This window comes from Pinus tabuliformis, chromosome 3_2, assembly GCF_031772625.1.
Source record: "Pinus tabuliformis cultivar Carrire ecotype Pingquan chromosome 3_2, CPIR1, whole genome shotgun sequence".
Lineage (NCBI taxonomy): Eukaryota > Viridiplantae > Streptophyta > Pinopsida > Pinales > Pinaceae > Pinus > Pinus tabuliformis.
Window position 1 is genome coordinate 686,213,127 of NC_142302.1, and position 12,584 is coordinate 686,225,710.

Below are 12,584 nucleotides of genomic sequence, written 5' to 3' on the forward strand. Positions count from 1 at the left end.
AAACTGTGTGTGAAAGGTGATTTAGGAAAAGTGCATTTAGTGTGTGCTCTTTGCTCTCTGTTTGAAAGAATCATAACCTTCTTTCCTTAGTAGCTAGGATTTTCATTGCTAAAAATAAACAACAATTGTTTATCATTTTAGATTGCATATTTAGGAATTTTAAATCTACATCACGCGGTGAACCTCGAAAGACAAACTTCTAAGCAAGATCAACTCTAAAATAAATTTCAATGAACTTAACAATGCTTTGGAACCTAACGCAACACATCTAGATGTCTAGGCTAGAGACGTGTTCCGGCGTCATAAAATCTACTAACTATTATTTTCATCGAAGGTTGGGTGATTCCTCCTCTTTGATACGACAAGTGCTAGCATGGACTTGTGCTCCCCGTATCGTCGAGTATATATTGGGAGACCATAATAGGTTGATATCCTTTATCCATAGGAAGTCGTGTTTGCCACCCTATTGATCGTAATGCACTTAACATAGCATTCGGGAAGATTGACTGCCGTACATAAGTCCTTGGTAATTTCTCTTTAACTTATCACGAAGGTGTATTTTGTAGTTTTGCGCTTGGTTTGGTAATCCCTCTATCTAGATCTCTAGAGTAGTCACTTTCATTCCTTTTCGACTCCTTAAAAGAAAAGGTCCATCTAAGCACTTGTCACTTCAGGCTCATTAAAAATCGAAGGGGACTAGAGTCATCTTTAGCTTTTTCTCGACTCTTAAAAATTGAAAAAGCTAAAGTTGTGTCAAAGCGTCATTAGAATTTATTAATTTCGGAATAACATCCCTATTCCTTCATTGGTATTAGGTTGAGATAATGGAGTCCAACAATAAAGGCATCCCTTTGGAGGGGATTCCTAGTCCTTTTACATCTTGGGGAAATATTGGTGCACCTCATATGGCCACTTTGTCCCTTTCGGGACATACTATTGGCTTGTCAGTATGGCTATTCTCAACCTCTGTGGTTCAAAATAACGTGATTCCTTAACAATCAAATCATCATCTAGTTGAAACTAAAGTTGGCCCTTCACCTTCCTCTTCATTTGTTTCTCCCTCCCCTTCTTCATCTTCGCTTGGTAAAAATAGTGATGCTAGTAACCAAGTGCTTGAGAAGAAGAAGAAAGGGAAGGAGAAGAAGAAGAAGTTGGTTAAGCAAGGGGGCAACCATGAAGCATCTGGTGAAAATCTGCACACTAAACTTTTCAAACCTAAAGATCCATGCATAATTTGTAGAGGAGACCATTTACATTGAGAATTTCCATGCATCCCTTGGATCTTGAGAGAATGGTCTCCCTGTTCGCACTGTCAGGTGTCATCAATCTCTAGTGATTATGTTGAAAACACACCATGAACTAGTAATAACGAAGTCAATGGATAGAAAGGAAAGGTTAGAAATCCATGTGGATTATGTGAAGGGGACCATCGCCTTCCCTGTTGTCCATTTTTGGATGAAGCCAAAGGAGTCTTGCATAACCATCTTTCTTCACTGCAGCGACTTCCACCTGGATACAGGAAACTCTCCCCTAATCCTTTACTAGTTGAAGATCCGACTGACATAACTCATTTATCGGTTGAAGCACCTATTGTGGAAAGTGAATCTTCTGAGTCCATATCGGACTAAGGTCAATAGGTCGAAATGGCAGTCAACCCAGTTTTGCCTTTAGGAGGTCCACCTTCAGATGATACCATTCTCGAAAATAATGAGAATACTATTCAAATTATTTTTGTTACTTCGGAGTCCGATGAACTTTGGGGCAATCCGACTATTCCTCCACAACAGGAAGATAATCTCCCAGTTGCCATGACTCAAGGGGTTAATTCAACCATTTATTTGGTACCCCCTCCAAGCAGTCTAATTGCTTCCTTTGATTGGAATCGACTCACAAGATATCGCCTTACTTCTAACGTACCATTCTGGATCATAGTACAAGTTTACAAAATGATCGTGTTTGGCACTGTCATAGATGAAGGGGCTTCAGTGAGTATCCTTTCCTTAACTGCTTGGAAAGCACTTGGTTCACCATCGCTTATGCCTGTTACACAGAATTTGTCAGGATTTAATAAAGGAACCACTCGACCATTAGTGATCCTTCCTGAGTTGCCGATAACTTTGAGAAGGAAAATTGTTCACTTAAACGTGATGATAGTCTAGGGGCCATTAGATTACAATCTACTCCTTGGACGTGACTATGTTTATAGCATGAAAGCTATTGTTTCCACTCTCTTTCGAGTGATGTGTTTCCCGCATGAAGGAAAAATTGTCTAGCTTATTGACCAACTTTCATTTCCTGGTTCAAACACAATGCCAAGTCAAACATCGTCCCTAAATGGTCTCTTTGCATCAAGAATAACCCTTCAACTTTCATTCCATCCACCTAATTACAGCGAGTAGTCTGGTGAATGTAACGAAGCTTAGGGGCGTGCACCCTTGTCTATTTTGAGACAAACCCAGCTGAAAAGATAGGTTTCCCTATAGGTTATGTGATTGGTTTGAAACACCATTGACTTTTTTCTGTGTTGTGGATGAAGCCAAGGAAGTGTTTTGTCTATTCTGTAGACAAAACCATCCTACCATATGAATTTCCCTGTAAGTTAAGTGATTAGTCTGACACATCACTCACCTTTGTCTAATTGGCAGATAAAGCCAAGGAAGTGTTTTTGTCTAACCACTGACAAAAACAATCCTACTTAACTACAGTGATTCCCATATGGTTACTAGAGACTCTCCTTTTCTCGATGCCTGGGGGCATGCAAACCTTTTTTATGCAAGCAAAAAATGACCAATTTCATTTTTTAGCTTTCTAGTATTTCAACTTCTTAGGTTAGGTGATTGGTCTGATCCACCATTCACCTTCGTCTATGCTGTGAACAAAGCAAAGGAAGAGTTTTGTCTAAACAAGTTGATGAAACCATCCTACCTAACCTCAACAGTTCCTTAGCTTTAATAGTTTTTTTAGCTTTGTAGTTTGGTCATTGCTATCCTAGATAAAAAGGCAGTCGAGCATACTTTCTTCAAGGTTCGAGCTCATCACTAAAAAATGAACCCACACTTATGAGCATAGTTTCTGCAAGGTTCAAGCTCGTTGAAAAATGAACCCACCTTCAATGAGCAATGTTTCTGCAAGGTTCAAGTTCATTAAAATATAAGCCTGCCAAATGAGCATAGTTTCCACAAGGTTCAAGATCGCTAAAAAATGAACCTGCCTTCAGTGAGCAATGTTATCATATGGTTCAAGCTCATTAAAAAATAAACCTACCAATGAGCAATGTTTCCGCAAGGTTCAATCTCGCTAAAACATGACCCGCCTTCACTGAGCATAGTTTCCGCAAGGTTCAAGCTCGTTAAAAACTAAACCCGCACCCACACAAAGCATATGTTCCAACAGAGTTCAAGCTCTTTAAAAAATGAACCTACCTTCGGTAAATAACCATTGCAATTGCCATTACATCAACCTTTTAAGCCTTGGTTGTGTTCCTGCCATCACCTCCATTCTTTTGGCTGATCATACGCTTCCACTTGATTGTTTTCCCTTTTGAGGAACAACTGTGATGAGTGGCCTTGTTAGCCACCCTCTTCACATCACCATGTTTTAAGAAGTACCAAGATTAATTGGAACGAGTTGCTACCGGAGACACCACTCGTTCCTCAAAAAACGAGTCCACTTTAAACCTTGTTCAGACTCACTAAATATGAAAAGATTGTCGAGCAATTGGCCTCTCCAGCTCACTAAAGTGATTGGAAGTGCCATCCCTCCTGTATATTTTAAACTTTTCAGACCTAAGGGATTATCTCATAAAACGGTTCAAGCGCTTGTCTTTTCGGATTGCTAAAGTGATAGGAAAAGTCATCCCTTTTGTATTATTTTAATCTTTTTCATACCTAAGGGATTACACTACGAAAAAGAACTACTGGAGTTTTCTTTTTGTCCCTTTTCAAACTCTCTAAAAATGAAAAGGACCGAGTTATCTTTGTTGTTAAACTCGATAAAACAATAGCGAAAAACTTGTCCACCCAGAAAAGAACGAGTTTCAATGTTGCTAGACTCACTAAAACATAGAGACAGGTTTCCCTGAAGGGAAAATTATAGAACAAGCATATGTTATCCTCCTCAAGCTTGAAAAAAATAAAGAGGTACTGGTCAGCAATGACTGGGGAAAAAAGGGAAGAAAAATTGAATAATTTTATGGTAGCAGGTCGCTCTTGAACATGACACTTTCACTCCATCACCATGATTGAGTTGGGTTGGGTTATTCCGTTCACTGGTCATATCACCATTGGTCCTCCACACCATCCATTTTTGGGGTTAACGCTACCAATCCATCTCAATGTCACCGATATGTTCAAGAGAAGTCATTTAGAGGATTCACCATCTATTTAATGTCTCATCCACTGCAATACCTTCACCCTCCATTTTTCATGATTTCCATTCCTCAACCTTGTATCATCAGATCATTTTTCACCTCCAGAAAATCATTTGCCTTGTTTTGTGTCGTAGATGTGGGATTCATCAATGCCCTCCTACGACGGGTCACTTCTTGTCGACAACAGCTCATTATCCAAAAAGTTGACTTAGAAACAACCCTTTCAGTACTTTGAAGCTTGCATGCCTCAATGGAAAGTTTCTCACATACGATGACAGGTTTATATTAATGGCCTTCACCTGAAATATTTTGCGTGGTGTTCGACATCGGGTCATGTATTCACATCATGTGAATTGTACTGCAGTACCTTGAGGGTCATTATCAATATCAGTGATTACTCTCGCGCCTGTTAATACCTTACATTATTGGCTAGTAATCAGGCAATGTCTTTCCATGTTTGACTTCAGGACATCTTTTCACATGGATCGACTTGTACATCAAGCAAAGATTGAACGAGTTTGAATACCCAGGATCTAGTTTCATCAATCTGGGTTGCTATATATTCAGGGATATAAAGACATCAAATGTACATAAAAGCTTCACAGATAGTCATCTAAGCCATGGAGGATGACTCTTCATAGGAAGAATCATCAGTCTGCAACTGCAGACAATTATCTGTCCTATGTACATGAAAATGAATTTATAAAGCTGAGCATGGGAATGCCCGTCTCAACTAGATCATGAAAATATTATGATGATGATGTATTGTATTGTATCTTATACAGGTCACCTTCCAGTTCGAATAACTCGGATCCTCATGATAAATCATTTCACCCAACATCAAAAGATTTACAACTTCATGCTTTAGGGGGCAACTGTTATAGAAATATTTTCGCGCTGCAACCCCAATCTTATATGTCGATAAACCAAGGGCTCTTTAACCCCTAAAAGTGTTGTTTCATACCCTAAAGGATCATGGTCAACGGATTACATCATTCCCCAAATGTTCCACCTGAAAAACCACTTAGAACTGGCCAAAACTGGACCATACTGACTGCTCCACTATCAAGGTGCGATGCATACTGACTCCTACTCTAGACAGGAACAAAGCATACTGAAGAGGCATTTTGTGGGGTGTGATGAGCGAGAATGGACAAATTTTAGAGATAGTTTTCTAAGTGGATGCTCATGGAATCTTCCAGAAACTTCTCCTATGATGCTTGCCTCTCTGAATTCACCTAGGGATGAGTAAGAGATCCAATAAATATCCAAGTGGAATGACACTAATAAAAAACTAGACATGACTCACACCCTTGTAGACATTTATAAATAGATCCCTCATCTGAGAGATCCAGAGGCTGGAATTTGGTAATTTGTAAGGAAGTTCTGATAGTTTGTCTTTGAGAAAGGGCATTGTATTGTTGGTTGATCTCTTTCTTCATGAGGTGAAGAGGGCTTTGATGTTGGGAGGATGATGCTAGATCAAATAGTTCGGTTGTAATTCTCCCTTCTACTATTAATAAAGTTCGTTGAGTTTTCCTCCATACAATCGTGTATTTGCGAATGTTGTTATTTGTGAATGCCATTGTATGATCAATGTATTTCTAATTCTACATTGTTCATAATATAATAGATTGAGATGCTTTGATGGTGTTTTGTTACTTTATCTCTACAGGTATTCATTGAGCAGGATGAGTGGGAGAAGAGGTGCATGCTCTATCAAGAGAGAGAGAAATCAAGCAAGGAGTGAAGCGGAAGATCCAGGTTGGTCCCTTTGCTCCTCTCTTATCTATCATACATAAAGGAAATCATAAATTTCTTTGATTGTTTGTTTCTAGGATAGCTATCAATCCTAGTGGGACTAGCAGATCGAAAAGACACTAGTTTTCTCGGAAACACCCGCCCCCACCCTGGACCCCCATGGAGGTGCACAAAAACAGGCCACATTACCACCCCATTACAAACTGGGGTCCAATGCGGTGATATCTCTGAATAAAGAAGATAATTAGGCTCCACACCAAACAATCCTAAATCTAGATAACTTGATCCATGATTTATCTCTTATCTACACAATGAGTCTCATTTCTTTTCCAGTCCTCCTCTTATGTCAATGTATATTGTTAACTATGCACATATCGCTTCACTATACTTCTTTAGAGGCACATGAATCTATCAATTCCTGCAACCCTTCTACAACTTTCTCATTTCTTAATAGCTTCAAACAAGTTTGTAGGAAAGACTTTAAAATAATTGGATCCACATCTTGCGTCACAACTGAGATAATGTCACAATTATTCTTCTGCATTGGTTCTCGTTGTTTGCTAGAGGTCGAAGCCCCAACATCCATCAAGCTTCACCTTTCTTCCATAAATGCTTCTTTGTCCTTTTGAACATCAAAGTCATGAGCTTTCTTTGCAGTCTTTCTTACCCACGTGGCTTTAGATTCCTTCTTTCCATCTGATTTATCATTTCCAGTCGCAACTTCACTCCTTGCTACAATACTCATGTGATGTTCATCGGTCCAACGTTTTTACAATCATCATATGAATGTTTTGTGTTGGTTGTTTATTTTTATTTTGTTTCATTTTTCCCACAAGTACCAGACACTCCTCAATTACATGATCAAATGATATGCAATATTTGCATGTCATAGTAGGATTCTGACAATCTCTTGCAAAGTAACCTACCTTGCCACAGTTGTAGAAGATAATATTTCCACGACCTTGACCAGATCCACCACCTCAACCTCTTCCCTAATAGCCGCTTCAACTACCGTGTTGTCCACTTCCTTCATGTCAATTCTCTTCATCTTACATTCTATATGTGTGAGCACCATGATCCATCATTAATTCATAAGCTCAAAATTTATTCTCATCATGTCGAACCGATTTACACAACTTGCAATATTAATCCTTTGGAGTCTACACATATTTTTGCGACAAATAACAATCTTTTGCGTGAAGTTTGCCTCTAGTTCTACATATCTCACACCATAGGTTAGATCCTACATTCAAAGTGTTCGGAGCTCCACTAACCATGTAATTTCTAAAGAGAGGGAATTGTTTGTTAGAGTGGCCTTTTGATTTTCACTATGTACACAACATTTCTAATTGGACTTCCTTGCTTTTCTCAATATTTTGTAACTATAGAGTCAAATTTTCTAGCAGACTCTGAATTTGTTGTATACTTACATTGTTATCTCCTATCGGCGAAGATTCTAATTTCATCTCCAATTCTAAAGCTTGAGCTTGAGTTTCTATCTCCTGTTATTTCAAAGGAAATCTGATATGTGGCAGCAATGAAGCTATGAATGATTACTTATGTTGCTGTAGAGCTATGTTGAACCTCACCGATCCCATAATACCTTGAATCACTAGTCAAATTCCTAAACAAACTCAGTAGGCCTTTTTTTGATCTCCTTTAACTATGTGATACATTACGACTCATATTTCAGCTTCCTAAATTCTTTTACTAGCATTGTTTTAATATCTATGAATGATCTGATCTGATTTCTCGAATACTTCATGTACCACATCAACGGTCGATCTCGGAATGTCATGACGAGTTGCACCTTGTTTATATCTTCATCATGGACCTATTTTACTATCCATACTTCCTCGCATAAAAACCATAATTTCTCTGGATCCTCTAATCAAGTTCCTTTAAATAGAGGTATCTTAACATCATCGACCATATTTCTTCTCTAGTGGGGGGGGGGGGGGGGGGGGGGGGGGGGGGATGGGGAGGGGAGTTCGTAAGGGGAGGGGGTGGGGGGTAGGGTGGGTAGGGTGAGTAGGGGAATGGGGAAAACCAAAATTTCCCTGATTACTACCCAATTCTAGCTTTGGTGAACTTTCAGGCTAAAAGGGAAAAAACTGCAGAGTTATTTTGAGGTTTTGAGGGAGGTTTTCTTCACTTCGAGATTCACTCAGTAGAGGACTATAGTCATTTTCTATGAAAGTATTCAAATCTTGGCCACAAGGTCTCTTTTTAGTTTCTATTGTACATATTTTCCTTCTTCTCTTTGTCCCAATATCTTCTTCAAATCTTCTTCCAAACATAAGTAATATAATAATATTAATGCATTCGTAGAACTCCCTTTTCACATAAAATCATCTTAATCCAGAACTCTAAATTTCTCAAGTACTTACCTCACATTCTTTTGAAAAATTTATGATGTAGTTCACTATAGGACACAGTTGAGTCTATCGTGAACTCAGTAATGAATCCTCCCAAGATGCTATCAATCCAGAAGTCAACAACTCTTGAGATCTTACTGTCGGTGTTCTTGAGTCGATGTATTAATTCAAGAGTCCACTCCTTAGGTTCGTCCCCTTTAAAATAGTTTTTTCTCTCAATAAACCTTGATATCCACTCATACAACTCAACATGAGATGAACCAAAGAAAATTTTGTACTGGTATTCAAGAACATACTTCTGTAACCAATTTTTATATGATAGTTGTGTTCGCAATATGACATAGGTTTGGCACTATATCACAGGTGTTTTCCTTGATGGCAACTCACTCAGATGGCATATCACTGTTCAGGCTCTCACAATGAAAGAAAAAGAGGTATACACAGGTTCCCTTTGACGAAGTCGCGTATACACGTGGTATTGCCGACCAAAAGTCGCGTATGCATATGCACGCACTTTCATGGACGAAAAAGCACGTACGTGTGGGAAAGCTTATTTTTGGTCCATGGTATTTAGTCCTTGGTATTTGGACCTATGGTTTTGGACCATGGTATCTTGTCTAAAGTGTTGAACCTAGGTATTTGGTCCAAGGTATTGATTCTTTATGGTTTTGTATCATGGTATTGTGTAAGGCCTAAGACTATAAAAGGTGAAGGAGATCATTAGACAAAGGCATTGACTCAAGCATTGAATATCTCATGAAGAACTAGATCTGGAATACTGGTCATTAGGTTATGTTGCATAGCTAGATCTGAATCAAGGAGGAACCTGAGCAAAAGAAGAAGGATAATTACTATTGATGGGTCAAGATCTTAAAGCTTGAATAGTAGTATCTTTGTGTGATTTTGATCTGTTATTTTTGGCACATGACTTGATCTATAAATCTGATAATCTGGGTATAACTGATGTCTAAATAAGTGAAAAGGATAAATTATCTTTTATAGATCTGTACGTAGGTTCAGTGAAGCAAAGGCGCGTATACATGCTGGTTCTGTAATTCAAAATCACGTATACGAAAGTTGGCCTTAATTCAGAAGCGTATGCATGCAGGTTGTACTCATTGAAGTAGTGTACGTCTCTTGAAATATGTTTTAGCTACTTGTATTTATTGCTATAGTGTTCTGGGTTCAGAATTGTTGTTTGGTTACTGTTACTGTTTTCTGGGTACAACATTCAGAGAAGTGACTATTTGATTCAGTTTTTGTTTGGTGCAAAGGAGATTGCTTGACGCAGATATACTAGATGTTTGGTTGACGCTATTCATGGATCCAATCTAAAAATTTATGAAACGTGGTCCCTGAAAGAAAAGAGAAGGTTGTAGCCTTTTGTAGGTCAGCACCTACGTACTAGTACCTCAGCTAGTGCAAGAGCTAAGGGGGTTGTAGCTCCCTTCTAGGAGAAGTTGGAGAACGAAAGAAGGTTGTAGCCTTTTGCAGGTAGCAGCCTGCATACTGGTATAAGACTGCACCAGTACAAAATCATTGTAAAAAGAAGTTTTTAATTAAAAGAAGATAGAGACGAATTGCAATAGGTGGTTTTCACCCACATTGGGTTTCCACCTTATATCTTGTGTTCTTATGTTTTACTGCCTGTTCTGGTTTACTTTTCTTAGTTACTGTTTATATGGTTTGATGCATAGATTAATGAACAACATCTGAAGAATATTTTAAATTAAAATTCTGCTGGTTATACGCTAGTTTCCTTAACTGCAGTTGTGTACATACGCGGTTTTTACTAAATGAAGTAGCGTATGAAAATCTGATTATGAAATGAAAAATAATTGACCTGATAATACTGATTCACCCCCCCTCTCAGTATTATTTCCAACAAGTTGAGGGTTTCTATTTTCCTTATTTGCAAATTCTCGTTATTTTTTTTCTACCCACTCTTCGATTTCCTTCTTCGTCGAATGCCACATAAACATATCCCTGAAACAGATTGAGGTCATGACAATAGAACCATTTGTTGGCTTTGGTTGCGCTGATCTAGATTTAGAGTTTACTATGGACCAAAAAATCCCTCAATCATTGTCCCTTTCTGCAATGACCTACAAGAAGATCATAGTCTCACCCGAGGCGATTATGGGAGGATGCAAAAACAGGTTTTTGTAGCCTTTAGAGCTGATGCAATGTGATATTTTTATGTTCTTTTATCATTCATAGATTACTTCGCAGGGTTGGATTATCTACTTAACCAATTAACAACCATAAACAATATTGTGTGGAAGTAAAATATAACCAAAATAATGAACAAAAAGAAAAAGATGTGCAATAATCATACACAAGTTATGCCCATCAAAACTATACTTCTTATATTAGTTCTTTGAACATCGTACAAATCATTGATCTGTGCACCTAGTTGCAGGTGTTTGCACACTCAGGTGCAGACTTGAGGCCTTCGTACACTTAGTTTCAGAGCCTTTCCTTCAAGCCTATGATAGATTACAAGGATATTTTCTTATGCTTCTATCATTACTATTCATTCATAGTTCATGAATTTGACTTTCATATTTTCTCTTATATATAATAATTACATAAATGGGTATTCTCAAAATACCATGGTACAAATACCATGGTTCTCCTAAAAACAATCAACTATTGACCCAAACCCGTTACAAAAGGTAGGGACTTTGACCCATTACAAAGCCCCTAAAACATTGCACAATACATAGCTCCATAGTACCGCACACTTCGCTCCCTCAAATGCAGATTTTTGACCAAAAATTGGTCTGTAGCATTCCTATGATTGTTTTTATTCATTAATAAAGAAGCTCACGTCTTGTCCCTGAAATATGTTGTCATCTTATGAATGTTAACTTATCATGTTACTTATGATGATATAACATATCTATATGTATGTACATTTAATTTTATGTTGTATTTATGCTTATGTAATTGATTTGTAGATCTTCACATTTTGGAGGAAGTAGAGGGCTTGGACCCTACGGGATCTACCTACCTCAAATGTAGGACCCTTGGGTATGCCTCCTATCCAAAATTTTTTGAATTGAAATGTTTTATATGCTTGCATGAGTGTTATTTATTGTTTTCGTATTCCGCTTAGTTGGAGCTTTCGACCCTAGCTCTCAGGAATGTTTCCCACCAACAAAATTGGTCACTCCACTAGGGAATACTTTGAATTTTTCCTAAAAGGGATTCTTTTCATTGACCTAGGTATTTTGTATTTTACTTCACTTTTTTTTAATCTTCGGAATCTTATTGGACTTTATATCTTTCCATAATAGTTTAGATCTCAGCCTATTTCTTTAATTTCCCTTAGTTTACCTTGTATACACATTTTCATTTTCGAGCAGTCGCGCATATACATAGTCCCTTCTATTTCAACTCGCATATACGTAGATACTTTCACTAAATAGTCACGTATATACACAATAATTCTTCTGAGCATTCATGTATATATCTGTAAAATGAAAAATTTTCATTTCTTGAGCCCTCTGAAGGTTTGATCAAGTCTATGTATGCTTTTGAAGTCTTTCTGAAGTCTAAGATGTTTTGGTTAACAATCCTTATTGATATCTTTTAATGTTGTGATGAAATTCTTGTCTCAGGTTTTCATTTTGGTTAAGCATGTTGTATATAAAATTGGGTTATAGGTCTTCTTTGTGCAGTACTTGGCTATTTCTCTTCTTTGGGACATATTCATATTTCTTTTAAATCTCTAATTTACACAATTCTTTCCTTGTTTCCTTTTATGACCTAAAGTTTGATGTTGTTTTATTTTCTCTCTTTTGCTCTTGAAAGAGTTTGAGGTTCTTTTGTAGATATGATATTTTAGTTAGTTTAGGTCTTTCTAATGTTTTTAATCTCTTCAAATTTCCTTACCAAATTCTTGATGGTTTTAAGATCTTACTTGCACTAATCTTCTTAAATTGTTATGTTTGTAATTTTATCTTGGTAAACTTGAGTTTTCCTAACATATTTGGATTTGACATCCTTAAATTACTTCTTTTTCAAATATCATTTTGTTTGAGAATTCCCATCAGTTTTGGAATTTTCTT